Source organism: Pseudochaenichthys georgianus, chromosome 12 (genome assembly GCF_902827115.2).
Source record: "Pseudochaenichthys georgianus chromosome 12, fPseGeo1.2, whole genome shotgun sequence".
Taxonomy (NCBI): domain Eukaryota; kingdom Metazoa; phylum Chordata; class Actinopteri; order Perciformes; family Channichthyidae; genus Pseudochaenichthys; species Pseudochaenichthys georgianus.
In genome coordinates this window covers 10,349,304-10,367,041 of record NC_047514.1, presented here as the reverse complement: position 1 = coordinate 10,367,041, position 17,738 = coordinate 10,349,304, and positions in this window count along the sequence as shown.

Here is a 17,738-nt window from a genome sequence, read left to right as displayed (position 1 = left end):
TGTGTGTGTGTGTGTGTGTGTGTGTGTGTGTGTGTGTGTGTGTGTGTGTGTGTGTGTGTGTGTGTGTGTGTGTGTGTGTGTGCGTGCATGCGTGCGTGCATGTGTGTGTGTGCGCTTGAGGAAGACGTAGAGGACATTGAAGGCAGTTGAAGGTGGCGAGTCAGGATGACCTGCCGTAAATACTGATCTGGTCAGGACACATTTTTTTTAAATATATTTTTTTGTATTGATTACTTTGACCTTTACCAATATCCTCACTGTTTTTACTTAAGAATGAATGTATTTCTTATCCACCATGTCCTTATCTTTCATGCTATCCCGTCCTCTTCTTTCCATCTGTCCTCAGTTCCTTCTCTCCTTCCCTCCCTCCTTCCCTCCCTCTCTCTCTCCTCCCTCCTCTGTATTTCCTCCCTCACCCTGTCTGGCTCCCAGTCACCATTTATCTTCTCTTGTTCACCACAATAACATGATCCCTTTCCCCGCCCCTCTACACCACTAGCAACCATCTGCTACGCCTATAGCATCACATTCCTTCAGTTAACCACAAGCTGTTGTCACGGAGATGTCCTTCACAGGAAACAGTGCTTAAACACCAAGGTCGTAACACGTCCCGATGCACCATTACACCAGAGGCATTGTACACTTCCTGTTGGTCATCTTTATTGATGTATTACAGAGTGAAAGCATTAGAGTTAACGCTAAGTTAGCATTATGTTTCTGAACCATTTTCTATAACAGATTTTGCACCCGTTTGCTTTGGTGTGTGCACGCGTTTGTGCATGTGTGTGCACTTCGGGGGCTTGACAGTGAAGGATTTAGATTATTGCATGTTCAGCTCCCACTTGAGGTCCGTTGTATATTGATTTCACTTTTCATTACCAGAGGCTTTCATAGCTCTGCTGAGGCACATGCCTGCCAGGGAAATCTCTGTGCAGGATGTCACATGACACTGAACCTTCAGAAATTAAAGATTATAATGCCTATGTAAAAAAAGCGTATATGTATGTCTACAGTAGGAGTATTGGATGTATGGGAATCCAAGCTTATTATACCAGTTATCATGATGCATTACAAACTTAGGTTGTACAGCCAAGCATTGGTCAAATCCCAATAACTTTCAAGCTTTAGTTTATATCCAAAAATGTCACAATCTACAACATTTGTCATTCATATAAATCCAATGAGAAGACCCGAACCAAGAAAGTGCAAGAAATGTTATATTTCTCAATAGTGGAAAGTACACAACCTACATTAACATGTACTCAAGTACTATAATCATGTACACTTTCAGGTAATTGACTTACTTACTTTTCACTGCATTCAATTAATCTAAACTCTAAATCTAAAACAAGTTACTTCACAGATAAGTAATGTTATATAGAAAACATGATCAACCACTAAAATGTAATGATATTTTATAGACAAAAGTAAATAAGTAGTGAAAGATAATTAGCTCCACTTTGACAAAATACAGCATCACAAACACGAAAATGCATCTGACATAATTATAATCCAATAATGCAAAAACACTCTGGATGAGGCAATATCTTCCAAAAATAGCACTTTTGATCCTTACAGGACACTCACTTATATACTTCCATAGGAAAGCGTAATTATACTACGAGTAAAGATTTGAGTATAGCTTTAAATAAAACCTGTATTCGAAGCCTAACAAATCCAACTTATAATGAGCATTATAGCTTTATAGATAGCTTGTCATATAGATTTGTTAGTCAGAAAGTACCCAAAACATCACCTTTTTTAGTAAAAAAAAAAGCGTGTGCCAATTGAAATGTTTGTGAGAGTCATTTGTGATATATGAGAAAAGTTTGTAATGGAGCTTGCTGTAAGACTTACAGACTGCAAAGGTCAAAGCTCTGCAGGCTGTGGATGAATGAGTGGGGGGTGTAAGGTGAAGAGACTCAGATGATGAGGTAAGCAAGGTGGGGCGATGTCTGTGGGAAGTGTGGAGGCAGTGATGATGTCATAAGTAGTGGCAGGGCTACAGCATGGGTGGAGAGAAAGGGAGGGGTTATACAAGAACCTGCAGTTTATCTGCAATGCATCAGTAGCTCTCTCCTCCACTGTGTGTGTGTGTGTGTGTGTGTGTGTGTGTGTGTGTGCGTGCGTGCGTGTGTGCGCGTGTGTGTGCGTGCGCGCGCATGCGTGTGTGTGTGTGTGTGTGTGTGCGCGTGCGTGTGTGTGTGTGTGTGTGTGTGTGTGTGTGTGTGTGTGTGTGTGTGTGTGTGTGTGTGTGTGTGTGTGTGTGTGTGTGTGTGTGTGTGTGTGCGTGCGTGCGTACAGTACCTGCATGTGAGTGAATCAGGCATATGTGATTCTCAGTGGACGTTTAAATAGCAACATAAATAATACTGTTCCACATACTCCTCGCACAGGGAGAATGGCTGGCAAAGGTCCAGAAAAAAGTTATGACACACACACACACACACACACACACACACACACACACACACACACACACACACACACACACACACACAGCAGGTTACACAGCCACACATCTAACAAAGTCTGCCATGAGTTTTTACTGTACATTGATTTTATTGTTAACCCTTTATATGTAAAGCCCTGTTCTTCGCTATGTGAGCCCCTGGTGTCTCTTAACCATCCATGTCAGCATGTATGGTGTGTCTGTGTTAGTTATCAATATGTACCTTCCCCAATCATCCGGACTAATCCATTCACACATGTTGTGCTTGGCAAATAAAGCGACCTGAGGAGGATCCTGCATGGTGTTGCAGGAAGCTTTTGTTGATGCAGTCCATCAGGGTCATTGGAGAACAAAAAGGAAGGATCACACACATGTTGAACATGCACACGCTGTCATAAACACACACATCGAATCAGTTCCTTTCAATTTCTTTCTATCACATATTCTGACAAGTTCTTCCCTTACAATGAGATTTGAAGAATTATTCAGCCCATGTAACCTTGAATTCCTGAATATAACTTTTGCATAACGCCTCCACTATAAAAGAAGAATCAAAAAGCAATATAATACAAGTTTCATTCACACAGTTGTATACTCTCTTCCCAAAAACATGCTTTATTTTTACGACATTTGGATATGTTTGGGAAGTAATCCTGCACCGACTGTATAAATGAGACATGAGTAAAAGTTTGTAAAATATGAAATAGTTTTGCTGTTCTTAAAGCAGCCCCCATATACTTCAATCCACGAAGAATTGTCTCTTTATTTGAATGCCTTGTTCACCACGAAGGCAATGTATTCTTCCACAATTCAAGGTAACACTGGATGAGGTATTGATATTTAAACTGTCATTGTAGATGAAGTATTTGTTAAACACATTTAAAGCTAAAATCAGCAGCTTTTCTCACGGGGAGGAAGTGAACGATCAGCAGTTCAAAGTGAATTACCCCTCTGAGAGGTAACACTGTGAGACCCCTGGTTCATTATTTCATCAATGTCTGCTTTCCCTCTACGTTCGCAAAATCAAAAATCATATCATATAGATATGCAGTGGCGGTTCTAGACCAATTTCTCTGGGGGGGGCCAGGCTGGGGCCAGTTATTTTCATATATATATATTTAATATAGAGTTATTGGTATTTGTCTCATTACATGTTACTTGTTAGACACTTTTATCCAAAGCGATACATCAATACTGTGGGCAATCCCCACAGGAGCAATTTGGGGTGAAGTGTCTTGCCCAGGGACACAACAACATGCTGACTGCAGTGGGGTTTGAACCTGTGACCCCTTGATCCGAGCACCAACACTCTATCCACTGCGCCACACGCCTCCATGTTTCAGTGCACATATTTCATATACTCATAGTTACAGTTTTTACGCTCTAATGGGTCCGTCTCGAATGACAAATAACGTTAGTTCCGCCTATTCCGTCCAAGAAATCGTTTAATCATAAACTTTTTATTTTCAGGGGGACAAAGTCAGTGTTAGAGGGGCACTGGCCCCCGTTGCCCCCCCCCCCTAGAACCGCCCCTGGCTATATGGCCTGACAGTTTGCTACAAAGAAAGAAAGTTGCAGTCTGAATGAATGCCTTCTATAGGACCTATTGTTCTCCCTCGATCATGCATCATATTGCAGTTTTTTCCATCTATCTATCTCCACTATCCTGTAACGTCTTCATTTAGCCTCTCACCATCGTCCTTCTCTGCAACCCCCGCCCCCCTTCCGTCTCCACTCATTCAGAAGCAGCCCCACTGTGTCTATTTTTATGTCCCTATCTTCCTCCATCATTTGTTAGACATTTTAATGCCATGCCCTCTGTGAATCGGATATTCAGTGCCAGTTCTTCAAGGAATGCATATTTCTTTGATGTGCCAGACAAAGGCAAGTGCGGTCGTGGGCTGAGATGCATAACATAAATTACTCTTCTGCATTCAACACTTGTCAGATGCTGAGTCATGTTTCTGTGAGCACTTGTCTCATTAGATTTATATAATGATGCTGAAAACTGTCAGAAAATTATATTTATACTATGGGTAAGAAATAAACTCTTCAAACTGTTCAGGCTGTGTTTGTTCAAGTTGGATGATGACTCACCTTAATCCTTCTGATATGAGTCAGCAGCTCTTGGAGAGTACCTGAATGTAAAAAATGGTAAAACTATTTACCTAAGTGTTGTTTCAGTAATTGTGGTGTTTTAGATGTGATTAACAGTTTTAAGGTAAAAATCAAAGATGAATCAGCCTCTCCTGGAAAATGGAGATATTTGATTTGAGGTAATGCTATATGAACACAGACAAGTGCAAAAAGCCTGGCCATGTCAGCAGGTCCATGACTTTGGTCGAGACACTGGACCATAAACTGTATAAGTGGACGTAGTCACTTTGACGTCATCCATTGGTTGACAGATGAGATCAAATTTTTATAAGCCTAAAGCAGGGGTCTCAAACTCAAGGCCCGGGGGCCAAATCCGGCCCGCGACTTCATTTGATGTGGCCCCGCAAGAGCTTGCAAAGAATATAATACTTTTATTATACGGTTCCATGCCACTTTACAGAAGCAGGTTGCCCATAAACTACATGTCCCACAATGCATCTCGTTTTGTGACATGCGCACTGAAGAGACTTGCAATTATTTGCCCTGGACTTCTGTTTTCAGACGTAGTTAATTACTAAGTTATTATCCTATCCGATAATAATCCAATTCAGAGGCAATAATGTAATATAATACATTATTTTATATATATTATATATTTATATAGTTACAACCGGCCCTTTGAGTGCAACCTTTATGCGAATGTGGCCCGCGATGAAATTGAGTTTGACACCCCTGGCCTAAAGTCTGCTTTTACAGACGTTGCCCCTTTTTTTTTTTTTACCTTTGCCATATTGTTTATTTTAAAACTAGCAGTGAACATGGAGGGTGGAGTTAGTACAGCCCAACGCTGAACAGGACATTTCTAGTCGACTAACATGCTACAATAAACTTCCATGAATTGAAAACACACTGGGAAAGGGTTCAAGTTCTGACACCCACAGAATGAGTTCCCCCCAAACCAATTGTCCCCAAACACTTTTTTCAAAAATACCTGAAGAACTAACGCAATTCTGCTGATCAGGTGCTACAGTTAGTCAGTAAGTGGAAGCATGCTAACACGCTAACACATTGCAACTCTCATTATTAGCGTGTTAGCCTCTCAGAGCTGCTAGCATTGACCTCTTTTCTCCTAAAAGGGCCAAAACATAGTTGTTTGAACCAGCTTCTACAAAAAATGTACAGATACATTTTCAGAGAATATTTGGTATCTCTTAAAAATTAGGGGTCCCATTACAAAAGACACCAAGATGAGGGACTTAGGGTTAGGGAACATTTGATTTGTTACTTATAAAGCATGAGAGAGGAATGCTTTATCTGGACAGTTTTCAAACTTATTGTCAGGAAGGAATTTCCATTCAAGATGTTAAACTTCAATCTTTGGGTTGTTTGTAGTCAGTCCAATGGTTCATATATCTCTTTCTGAACAGAATTGCTTTTTTAATTTAAAATATGTTATTTTTCTTGCCTTGGCTTTTGGCTTTCAGGAACTCTTTTGTGCCGGCATGCTCTTGAAACCTTGGAACACACTTATTCTCCTTTGAGTCGTGACAGCAGCTGCTTCAATATAAATCATGAATACCAGGGGAGGTAACATTTTGTAGAAGGCTGCACAAAAATGTAGTTTATGTGGTGCTGAAGCATACAACCAGTCTTTTTTCACCCATAATAACTCCAGTGGAACAGCTGTATGTTTTTTAGTATGGACTATTTCTGTCTGATTTATGTGCGAGGGTATCTTTAAAGAGCTGTAATGACGGCAACAAGGAAGAATTAAACTGCCTGGGCTCCTAAAAGAACCACTTAATGTCATAGTGTGGGTGTGTTGTTTGTGCATTTGGTAAAACAGGCCATGTGTGTGTTTGTGTGAGTGTGTATTAGGTCTACCTCCTGTTATTCCAGTATGTCTCTGACTCGTCAATGAGCTGCTGGAGAGGCAGAGTTCCGCGCAGAGAGGAAAGTGGAGTCATGCTGCAGAGGTTGAGCTGCAGAATCATGATACAGCTGAAAGAGGGAGGGAGAGAAGAGGGAGGGGGTGGAGAGAGAGAATGGAGAGAAAGAGGCTGAAAGGGAGAGGCATTGAGATTTAGAAAGGTGGGTGTTAGTAGGTGTGTGCGTGTTTAGATTTCGACTATCCGTTAGAAGCTCCTTACGTAACTGAATCTGTTGCTGCAGCATTACAGTGAAGGGGATGGTCTGTGCCTACAGCGTCAACCTGTTGCACTCCATACTGTAAGTACTCGTATCTACATAGCTATAGATTTGTCACAACCTCTTCAATGACTCATAAGACCAGTTAAACCCTTATTGATGACTCCAGAGGCAGGCTGGAAACAAAAGGGAAGGACAGGGGGATATATCATGCAAAAGAGCTCCCACAGAAGCAATCAAATGAGATGATTTGATTATATACAGGATACATAGATCAAGGACACGGTTAGAAAAGATAGCACTGGCTGTAGGTAGGACCTTCAATTGCACAGAGGCTAGGTTTGTGTAAGTGGTGTGCAAAGGCTAGAATCCAGAAGTTTCCTCCAAAGGGAGTTTCTCTCCTTCATTGTTTACTTCCGCAACATCACTATGTAACACCCTTGAAATATATTGGCTAGCGCTTCAACACATTGTACGTTAAGGGGCGGGACATCTCTAAGCGGTTGTCCAATCACAACAGAGCCGACCAGCTAACCAATCAGAGCAGACTGGGCTCTGGTTTCAGACAGAGGGTGAAAAGAGGTGCTGCAGCACAGGCAGTATGAGAACAATAAAGACATGAAAGCTTGAAATGTGCACAATAGGGCCCCTTCAAAACTGCGGCCTTTGGATCTGGGGACAAAATAGTTTTTTCTCAAAAGTAATTGAGAACCTTTCGTTTCATTGGGTCGTAATTATATAGGAAACAGGGTTTGGATAATACCACTTGTGCAATGACAATATAGTTTTATTTACGTTTTAATATTCTTAATGTTAGGGAATCTCGTAAGAAACATGTTGTTGTAATGTTCAAAGTTTGGGTTAGAAAATGTGTCATTTTAAGCCTTGTTTCTTTAAACATGTCTAAATGCACATGTGTCTGAGAGGTTGTGGGCTGTTTGAGGGCTAAGACTTTGCTTGAGCTTTAACATTTGTTGGGGAAGGGAACGCATTATGACATTGAGTACCCTTACAAGTGCGCTGTGTGGGTGTGTTTCCAGTTGAGTTTTCAAGCTAATGACTGACAGCTTTCCCCATGGTGGCTGTGCTCTATGCGAGAGATGAAGGTTAAAGTAGAAACGTTTCTAGCTGTCCCTCTACCTTTGTCTCTGTTCCTTTCCTCTTTTCTTTCCTCTTTCCTCTCTTTTTGTATGTGTATCTCTTAATCTTCCTTATTTGCATATAAATGAACACATTCTCAACCCATTTGCTGAATATATGTGCATTCTACTAATGGCTTCCCAGCAAATTACAAACGACCACTCAGTGTATTAAAGATTTTTTGCACGGTTTTGCAAATAAACAAACTGAACTATTTCAAAGCATCCTCGAATACAGAGTTCAGAGACACTGAAATATACATTAATATATGCTTGCTTTTTTTATATAGCTGATCAGTGTGCTTACTCTAAAGAAAAACGATCATGAAATGCAGTCGAGACGCATTTCGTGAGACGCAGGAAAGGGTGAAGGGAGGAGGAAGAGGAGGAGGAGGCAGGGGGGGGTTTGGGTGCTTCCCTAATGGAGATGACTCATGCAGTTGGAGCCTTGCATCAGCACGGTGCATCAGCTCTGCTCTTCTTACACAACAAAACCCTTGAAGTTACTGCTTGTCATTTTTTATTTAAGCCAACTCCTGCAGTCACACCCTGCTTCGCCGTGGTGAATTCCATTTCAATGTCTTGTATAAATCAGAGGTTTTATTATAATTTATACTGCTCTGTGTTTCATTGTTAGCAAGATTTCTCTTCAGGGACAACAAAGTCTTAATATGTTTCCCCATTCTGCAACAGAACCCCAACTTATTATTATTATTAAACATTCGAAAAAGCGTTAATGAGACACTTGATATGAGAACAAAATAAACAAAATCACTTCACAAAGTAAGACTTTTGTGCTTTAATGTGTGTGAGTTACTGCAAATTACAGCCCAATACAACCAAAAACACACATTACAATCCAACCATTTGTATTGTTCCTTATGTCCCACTCTTCGTTAGAGCTAATTGGTTTCCTTTTAATGGTGTGTTGAGCCGCCCTTTGATTTTTTGTGGCATTTATTTTTCCAAAATAAATTGTATTTTCAATCTACATAGCTACAGTGTAGTCATGACGATGAACATCTTAGGTCACAGGCTCCTCCAACAGTGCAACACAATAAAACAAAAAAAACAACAAAATAGCGCAAGTAAATAGAAAAAGAAAAATAGTGCAATAAGAGTCTATACAGTATACAAGTGATTAGAATATGATATATTAGATAACATATTAGATCCTTGATTGAGTTATAAAATACATGTACATATTTTAGCCAGAAGAATAATTGTATTTATTATCTGTATACTGTTTTCATCTAGAAGCCCTGATAAAATATTGAAAAATATAAATAAATCAATATTGAGTCGCTTTAGCCAATTTTGAATCTTAGACTTGTAACATATGGACAGTAAAAAAAACAAATGCATCTGGTCTTCCTCCTCTTCATCACAGAATCTACATAATGGTGATGGTTCATTATTAAAGACGTTGTTGTAAATTAGGTTAGGTACAGAAACATTAGATATATGTCCATTACATATTTGGCAGAGGCAGGAAATACAGCATGGACATTACTTACAGCTACAGTATGATAAACCCAATACAAACCTAACCACATAACCCTAATGTACTGTAGGTTCATGGGCATGCTTTGGCACATAGCATCAGGGATGAGTCCTTTAATAACCCTTGCAGAAACAACATATTGATATCATTTGGAGAAATTCCCAGCATGCCGATTGTCGTTTTTTCTCAATAATCCACCAAACTTGCTTTTTACACTACAAACGGTGGTGTGAGGCAGTCAGGCTGAACAGAGTGTAGTACCACGGTTGAGTGAGCCGTCCTTTTGGTTTGGGTCATGAGGCTCAGAGTCACGAAATCCCCCCCGACTGAATGGCAATGACGAGGCTTGACTCTGCATATTTCATGAAACTGACACAGACTGCGGGAGAACATCTGCAGCATGCTGTTAAAGCGAGTGAGCGTAGTATATAGTCCTTCAGAGAAAGAAACACGATAAAACCTTCAATAAAATGTGCAGTGCTAGTAACTACATTTGCATTTAATTAGTAATATTTGGAGGTATTTGTACTGTGACTATACTGCTACTTTACTTACACTTCACTTCAATTGAGAATCAAACATTATAGCTTTTTACTACACTGTGTTTAACTCATATTTAGTCACTTTTAAGATGGATATAACTAATACAAAGTATAATCAACAAAAGATGTATTTGTATTATAGCAGATTAAGATAATACTTTATTGATCCCTTACATTCACAAGCTACCCAGAGTAAAATACAGCTCTTTCTTTACCAGCTAAATCATTCAAGTGATAAACACATATATTATTAAATTATAATTCTGTTTTCTTCAAGGTTGTGTCTTCCTGGTCGAATGTACTTATTGTAAGTCGCTTTGGATAAAAGCGTCAGCTAAATGCAATGTCATGTAATGTAATGTAATAATTATTCATTGTTCATGTAACAAATACAGATTTATTTTACAATGGGCCAAATGGGCTAGTAAAATGGACTTTTATTAATCCCTCGTGGGGAAATTGTTTCTCTGCATTTGACCCATCCTAGTGTTAGGAGCAGTGTGCTGCCATTTTGAACGGCACCCGGGGAGCAGTGTGGGAAACGGTGCCTTGCTCAGGGACACCTCGGTAGTACTTGGTCTTGCCGGGACTTGAACTGGTGACCTTCCAGTTGTCAAGCCAAGTCCCTATCGACTTCGCCACCACCGCCCGTGGGTATAGGTATTTCTATGTTGAGGTATTACTTTTACTCTGGAAAAAAAGATCTTAATCTACCACTGTATAAAAGTGCTGCTAGAGCATGCTTTACAGGCTAAACAAATAAAAGATAGGAAACATAAGTCTAATTCAGGCCAGGACACTTGTTATTTTGCAGCAGTTCAGTGAATGGTTTAAGAATAACTACATGGCACATGTGTATAGAGGGTGATAAAATGAAAGCAGTTTGACAGTAAATAGTTTGCTAAGAGTCCAGAGGGTTTTCCAAATACTAATTTGACTAAACACGGCATTCCAAGAAGTTCCCACAAACACAGAAAGAACTTTAATAAACTCAGGACAGTAGGATGCAGTATCTAGAGTTGGACAACCCGAACAGAGACATCTTTTTGAGAATGTACTCTATAAAAGCAAGTACACTTCAGACTGTCAGAGATGAAATATCACAGCCCCCGAACCCCACCCCGCGGGCTCTCTGACTCACTCTGATGTCTCAGAAAAAGCCAAAATACTTCTTCTTCTGAAACCATGAGAGACCTCCCAGCTTCATCAGCATATTTCCTCTATAGAGGCACAGGGGGATGAGGGGGTAGGGGGGCTTTTGCATTTTGGGTGTGGCACATGTTCCCCTGCAGAACAAGCACAAAGTTACTTCTAGTCCCAAATCTCTTTCTTCTTTGTTCCATTGTTTTGTTTGTCTCTCGAACATGATTTTTTCTCAGAATTTTCTCTTCAAAGTCTTAGTGAAGTTTGAATGAGAATATATTAATAAGGAGATACACATTTAGACATTTCGATGAGTCATGACTGAATACATCGGAGCCTCCAGGAAAATAATGCATGCGTTATTTATGTACCAGGAAGTGTGTGACATGTTTATACCAGCTTGTGTACCACCATATGTACCTGTCCATCTACATTAATGCTCTACGAAAGGAAGTGCGTTGCCATATATACTTTTGTGGCTCTTATATTTACAGAACAATTCTAACCACAGCTCTCATTAATATTTAAGAAGCACATTCAGTGGTGAAGCAGGTTTGATGCATTCGGGCCCCACTGGTGTAAACCCTGAATTGTAATCGACTGCATCAACAACAGTTCACACAGGAAACACAAATATGAGTACATTTGAGTTTTAGCCGATTTAAAAATCTCACCTTTTCCGGTGGAAGTTTATCTGACAAATATAGTATTTTGGAAATAACAGACGAGATGTACAAGTGAAACCGTTTGCTTTGCCTTCATTCACTGTTGTATCAATTGACATATTAGATTTCAGGTGTTTGGTATCACAGCTGTGTGTGTGTGTGTTTCAGTTCTGCATTACACCGAAGGTACTACAAAACTCAGATATGACAGAAGCAATTTTGAGTGTTGATGTCATCCTATTTTTTTGTTTTACAGGTTTACATTATTTTTGGCAGGTAATGTTATTATATGTTAGAAATTGAACTCTCATGCTCTGATTTTGTAGTGATTTGCCTCACCAATATTTAGGTTACAAAACATCACAAGGTCAATTGATATCATGTACACAGTGATACATTGTACATACTTATTATATACTGGATGTATATTCTTAATGTAATTTAGTAAAACGCTAATTTTTTCTTTTTTCTGTCTCTTTTTGCTCACGTTGTATTTTGGTGTTTCTTTTTGGCAATTTTAAGTTTTTTTATTTTTCTTGTATCCCTCTTTATAGTCCTTTTTAGTAATTTTGTTGTTTCTTTTTGGTAATTTGATAAAGCAAGTCTGAACTAAGTACTTAGTGGATAAACATACTTTAGTGTAGTTAATTAGATATGTTTGATTACTTAAATGTATGTATTTAATTATGTTAGGCCAAGAGAACAGTTACAAAAACGAAAGGTCATGACCAATCATTGGAAATGGAAAGAAGAGACAAGGGGAATGCATTTATAACAGATGGTGGAGTTGTAATTAAAACAACAAATGTTTGACTTTGCAACAACTGAAATTGGGTTACTGGACTCTATATAATGGACATGAATTATAATAATCATCAGCAGTCCATCCTTGATTCCTATGTTATTATATACAGGTCATGCTTGCTAGTGTATATGCTAGGCAGGGGCGCCGTAAGGGGGTGAAAGGTTAGGACGATTCTAAGGGCCCGTGACTGACAGGGGCCCAAACTATTTTAGAACATTAAGAAAAAAATGTTTAAGTAACCAATGTGATATCTTTTCATGGGGCCCAGAATCCCTGGCACATGAGGACACATCCTTAGCACTCGCAGCGGCAGGTCATTTGAGTGCAGCTGCCATGTTGTAATTCATAAAGCCTAATGTGCAGCAGCTCCTTTATCATCCAACCCACTTTAAGAACGGGCAATATAATGTTTATTACCGTAAGCTGTTTTTTTTTTTACCCCCCCCCCCTCATATTGCCTGCTTGTCCTTCTCTCCTTTCCCCTGCTACCTCTCTTTCCATCTCAATTTCTGACTCCCTCTTTTTCAGCCTCTCAGTCTTTATCCGTTCCTCCTCTTTTCTTTTCCGTAATCCTCCCTCTCTCCTTGAGCCAGGAAAATGTGCTGTGTCTGCAGGGAGGTCATTTGGTGCAAGAGACGGGGAGTCATTTATATCGGCATTGCTTTTACTACCAGGAGAGCCGTGTTCACTTTTCAAAGAAATGAGGCAGAGACAGGGGGATGCAAGTGAGAGGGATACAAAGGTAGCAAAGAGAGAAAACCAATATCAGAGAAGGACATTTGTTGGGGGCATTTTCTGTGTGTAGAGTTGCTTTTTTGTCATGTTTAATGTTCTGACAAAAGCTGGTTGTTATAGTTGTTGCAAAATGTGAAAATGGCAAACAATGACACAGCAGAAAAGGAAGTCCAGCTAATCCACTGTGTGTGTACAGAAGAATACACAAGTATAACATGTTTTAGACGTTTGCATCAAGCACCAAACAATGGTATGAAGGTATGCTAACACTTAAATATCACTTGATACTTGAGATGTAACTGACAGATAAAAACACAATGAACTGTATTAAAAAGAAAAAAGCAGCAACAACAGTTTAAACAATGAATTTAGCTATGAAATAGGGCTCAGTGGTTATTTTAAGTCACACTCAATTGTATCTGTTTTCTAACTTTGATATTTTCGCCTAAACCAACATTTTTCCCACTTTACACTTTATCAACAACAAAAAGTATAAACAGTCTGCATGTAATTGCAATAATGCATTATTTGAAGTATGTTATTGTGACAACATAAAACAAAAAGAGGAAATATAAGTTGTTCAGATATAGGTAATTGTAAGCCTTAGCAAATGACATAAATCCTCAGCAACCCAAACTATCCATAATAACCACTTTGGAGGGAAAACACCTTTACATAAATACAAGTAAAAAGGTTGATTAATATGTTTCCTCAAGTAGAATTAGTTTCAGCTAATCAGATCATTATCAGCCAATATTACAAACAAATACACATTTGACATTATATGATGTGTACATTATTGTCAATTGATTATTATATACTGTTAAGTTATAGTTTGATCTAAAATACATATACTTTTTTATGGACTCATCCTATGTTTTGCATAAAACATTTGAATTAGCCAGATAACTACTAACTTTACCTGTAAGATATGAACTTAAATCAAGTGTTTGACTATACTCAAGTCCTTCTGTCAACACATTGGAGGATATTCTGTCTGTAAAAAGAAGCTCAATACTGAGTTTCTTGCCTCCCCTTATAGTGTGTTTATTATATTATATATTATATAGTACTTATAGACTTCCTCTGCACCTCTTATTCAGTTTCCCTCTCTCCTCTGCCCCCTCTGCCGCGGCCGAGCCAACGCCCAAGTTACTGCAGTGCAGCTCACTTCCCCGTTTCCCAAAAACTCTGCCCCCCCTCCCTCTCCCGTTTTGAACACCCTCTGTCTCTCTCTGTCTCTCTACCTCTGTCTCTCTGCAGAGAGGCAGAGCGAGGGCAGCGGGACGGTAAAGCTGCACTGTCACTGCTCTAAAAACAGAAGAAGAGTGCATATATAAGGTTTGTAGCAAAGGATAAGACAATAACGACGTTATAGGATTCCTCCTGGCTCACCAAAGAGATAAGGAGTGTTTTTATAAATAAAAGAAATACTGCAGCAGACACACATCTAACTTTTCATTACCTTCGCCTCCCCTTCCCTCCACTGTTAGCAAGCCTAATGACCCCAAACAAGCTCCTTCACATCATCTCAAAGTCTTTCATTTCCTGGGGTTTTTTTCTCTGACAATTTAATGACTTTAATAACTTTAATGACATACTGTTAAATTGCTTTGTATTAAATAAGTGCTGTTACCCCAGTGTTAATGTGTTAAAACAGTCAGAGCTGGGCCTTTGGGAGTAATAGAGAAGAGAGGAGACACAGAACTTAGATTGCATAGATTCATAGAAGGATGAAGCCATCACAAAGAGTGAGGAGTAGTTTGGGAGGTGTTCCTGGATTTAATAATAGAAAGGGAACATTTTATTCCTTTAAAATACTCGGAAGATACCTCTAAGTGATGCAAAGAAAAGAACAGAGAGTACTACTCAAATCCTATATTACGGTAGAATATGCAATTAGGTTTTCAATTAGGAAATACACCTGGAAGTTGAAAATACTGTTTCCAAGGACTTCTTGTTTTCATTTCTACGTACATTTTTAGAGTTATTGATATGTGATAACTGCTCCCTGTTTAATGTGTCCGTGAGGATTCAGATGTACGCTCAAAAAGGTCATGCGATACACATGCTGGCCAGTATCAATCTCTTGATCAACAGGTGGTGGTGGTACCAATACAAAGTCATGATAAAGTGTGTCTGTTCAATGGCATGGGTTGTGCTTTTTAAGTGTATAACTTAACAAGTTCTCACTCGCAACTCATCACAAACAAACACATTTTGTATCACCATTGTGTTACCTTTTGATGCACTGGCTGACAGTGCCAATTTCGACCGTATGGGACAGTCCAAAGACGTCGATAATTGGTTGGCGTTACGCTTGTGACAGAAGTTAGTAAAGTCTTTTTCAAACTGGACCAGTGTTTGTTTGACCCATCCATTCACCCCGAAACCCCCCTAGGTAAACTGTGTTGGTCTTTATACATGTACTACGTAACCTAGTTAATCCTTTAGTCCAGGGATAGTTTTTTTTCTACCTCATGTTTGCATTGTGTTCATTTTGGTGTTCACAACAAACGCTTTAAACTGACGCATGATTCAAGTGGCAGTTATCATTTGCACGCAAACGCAAGGCTTAACGCAAGTATCTCCCATACACCTGCATGTCTAAAACTGACACTTAAGTAGGGTGACTAATCAAGATGTCATAATGAAGAGTTAGTAGCACTAGCTCTGCTGGAGTTAGTGGTCCCATTGCTTTTGTAGTTTATCAGGGTTGGGTAATGTGACCTCCTGTTAGATTACATACTCTGTCCTATCCGATCATATCCATCATATCCCATTATCCCCCTATCACATTCCATCACGGCCTGCCCCTTCCCATCACATTATGTCGTGTTGCATCATGATGCAGCACGACATAGACCCAACATTACAGCTGCAATCTGCTGTGTCATACTATGGGAAGACATTTGAAGAGGATCAGACCTCTACACCCCAGCTGCACCTCCTAATCTATGGAACAAGGTATTTGCCGATGCAGTTTGCAGAACCACTGCAAAGCAAACACATTTACTGTAATGTAACTCTTGTCAAAAATAAAGCCCAGTCGATGGGCATTGATCGGGAGCTGTGCGAGGCTTGAGCTGCTCTCTCAGGTCCTGCCAGGGTAATCAGGGTAATCCAAGCCTCAGAGGTCGCACAATTTCCTGGCAGGGGGAGGCAGGGGTGGCTCGAAAGAGACAAATAATCTTATATTGGTTTCATTGGTGATGTATTCAATCAACACCTTTCATACTTTCCACACAAACTAACAGAAATGTGCTACTGGGAGATGTTAAGAGAACTATAATAATTATGTTCAAAAGCTGATAATGTAACACGCTGCACCATCATCAGCTGCTTGCTGAAAGGGCTTTGACAATGAAAAAGGAGACTGTATAATAAGCAATGCAGAATTAAGGTGTGCGCTAGTCTCCTCATCAGCATCTCGGATGGAAAGTCTGCATTATTCTTCCCCTCGACAGGAAGCTGGTCTGCAGTATTGTGGCATCTTGGCTTCCATGGGGGTGACTCTGAGATAATTGTTGAGCATCCGCCAAGGGTTTTTTCACCCCGAGCACTTTGATTTTCACAGAGTGGTTTTTAGCATGCCCATCTCCAATGCTAGACGCTGTCTAATGCAGGAGCAGTCATGCACAGCATGAGAGATTTGTAGCCTTTGTCTGGATCCATTTTCTTTGCGGCAGCATAATTTAAAAACTCCAATATAATTGTAAGGATCCATTCAAACGTGCAGGAGTCATCCAGACACATCATCAAGAATGTGTTGCAAAGGTTTTTAAACTTAGAAAGTATTTCATCTTCAAAGGAAAAGTTTGACTGGAGAGTCAGATTAGAAGCTATAGCCAGTAAACTTAGCATAAAGCAACGAGAACTGCATTTAGATGCACATAAATCCCCAAAAGCTCATCGCATTACAAAAGTTTAACTCATGCTAAAATAAATCTGTCATGCTGCTGCTCTGTAAGTAGTTTAAAAGGCTGGCATATCAGATGTTGTTTTTTAAAAGTGCTGGTTGTTAACACAATTTGTTTAAATCACCCCTCAATTTCCAAATGTAACCGTCAGCATCATGTCACACATTCTTTAATGAACTGTTTGTTTTCTTGTCTAATTTCTAATTACCATGGTAGTAAATATATCTAGGAACACAAAAAACACCTTCCCATTGTCTGCCGGTGCAGTAGCTGAAGTGCTGAGCAAACTCAAATACCTCTTTTGTTTCACTGTTTATCTGCATTGGTTCCTATACAAAGCAATATATTACTTCTACACTGCAGAGAGAGCTAGAGTTTGTTAAAAGGGTTTTACAAAGACCTTTTGTTATGCTGGTGTTGCTTAATTAGACGATATGTCACAATATGTCTGCATAGCTACATCACAGTTTTAATTGAGTGAATAAAACATCCCACAGCCGGGAAATAAAAAAAAAGAAATATGAAAAAAAGAAGCAGAGATACTCATATACTAATTTATAGTATCTTATCTTAAATATGTGTAAGGAC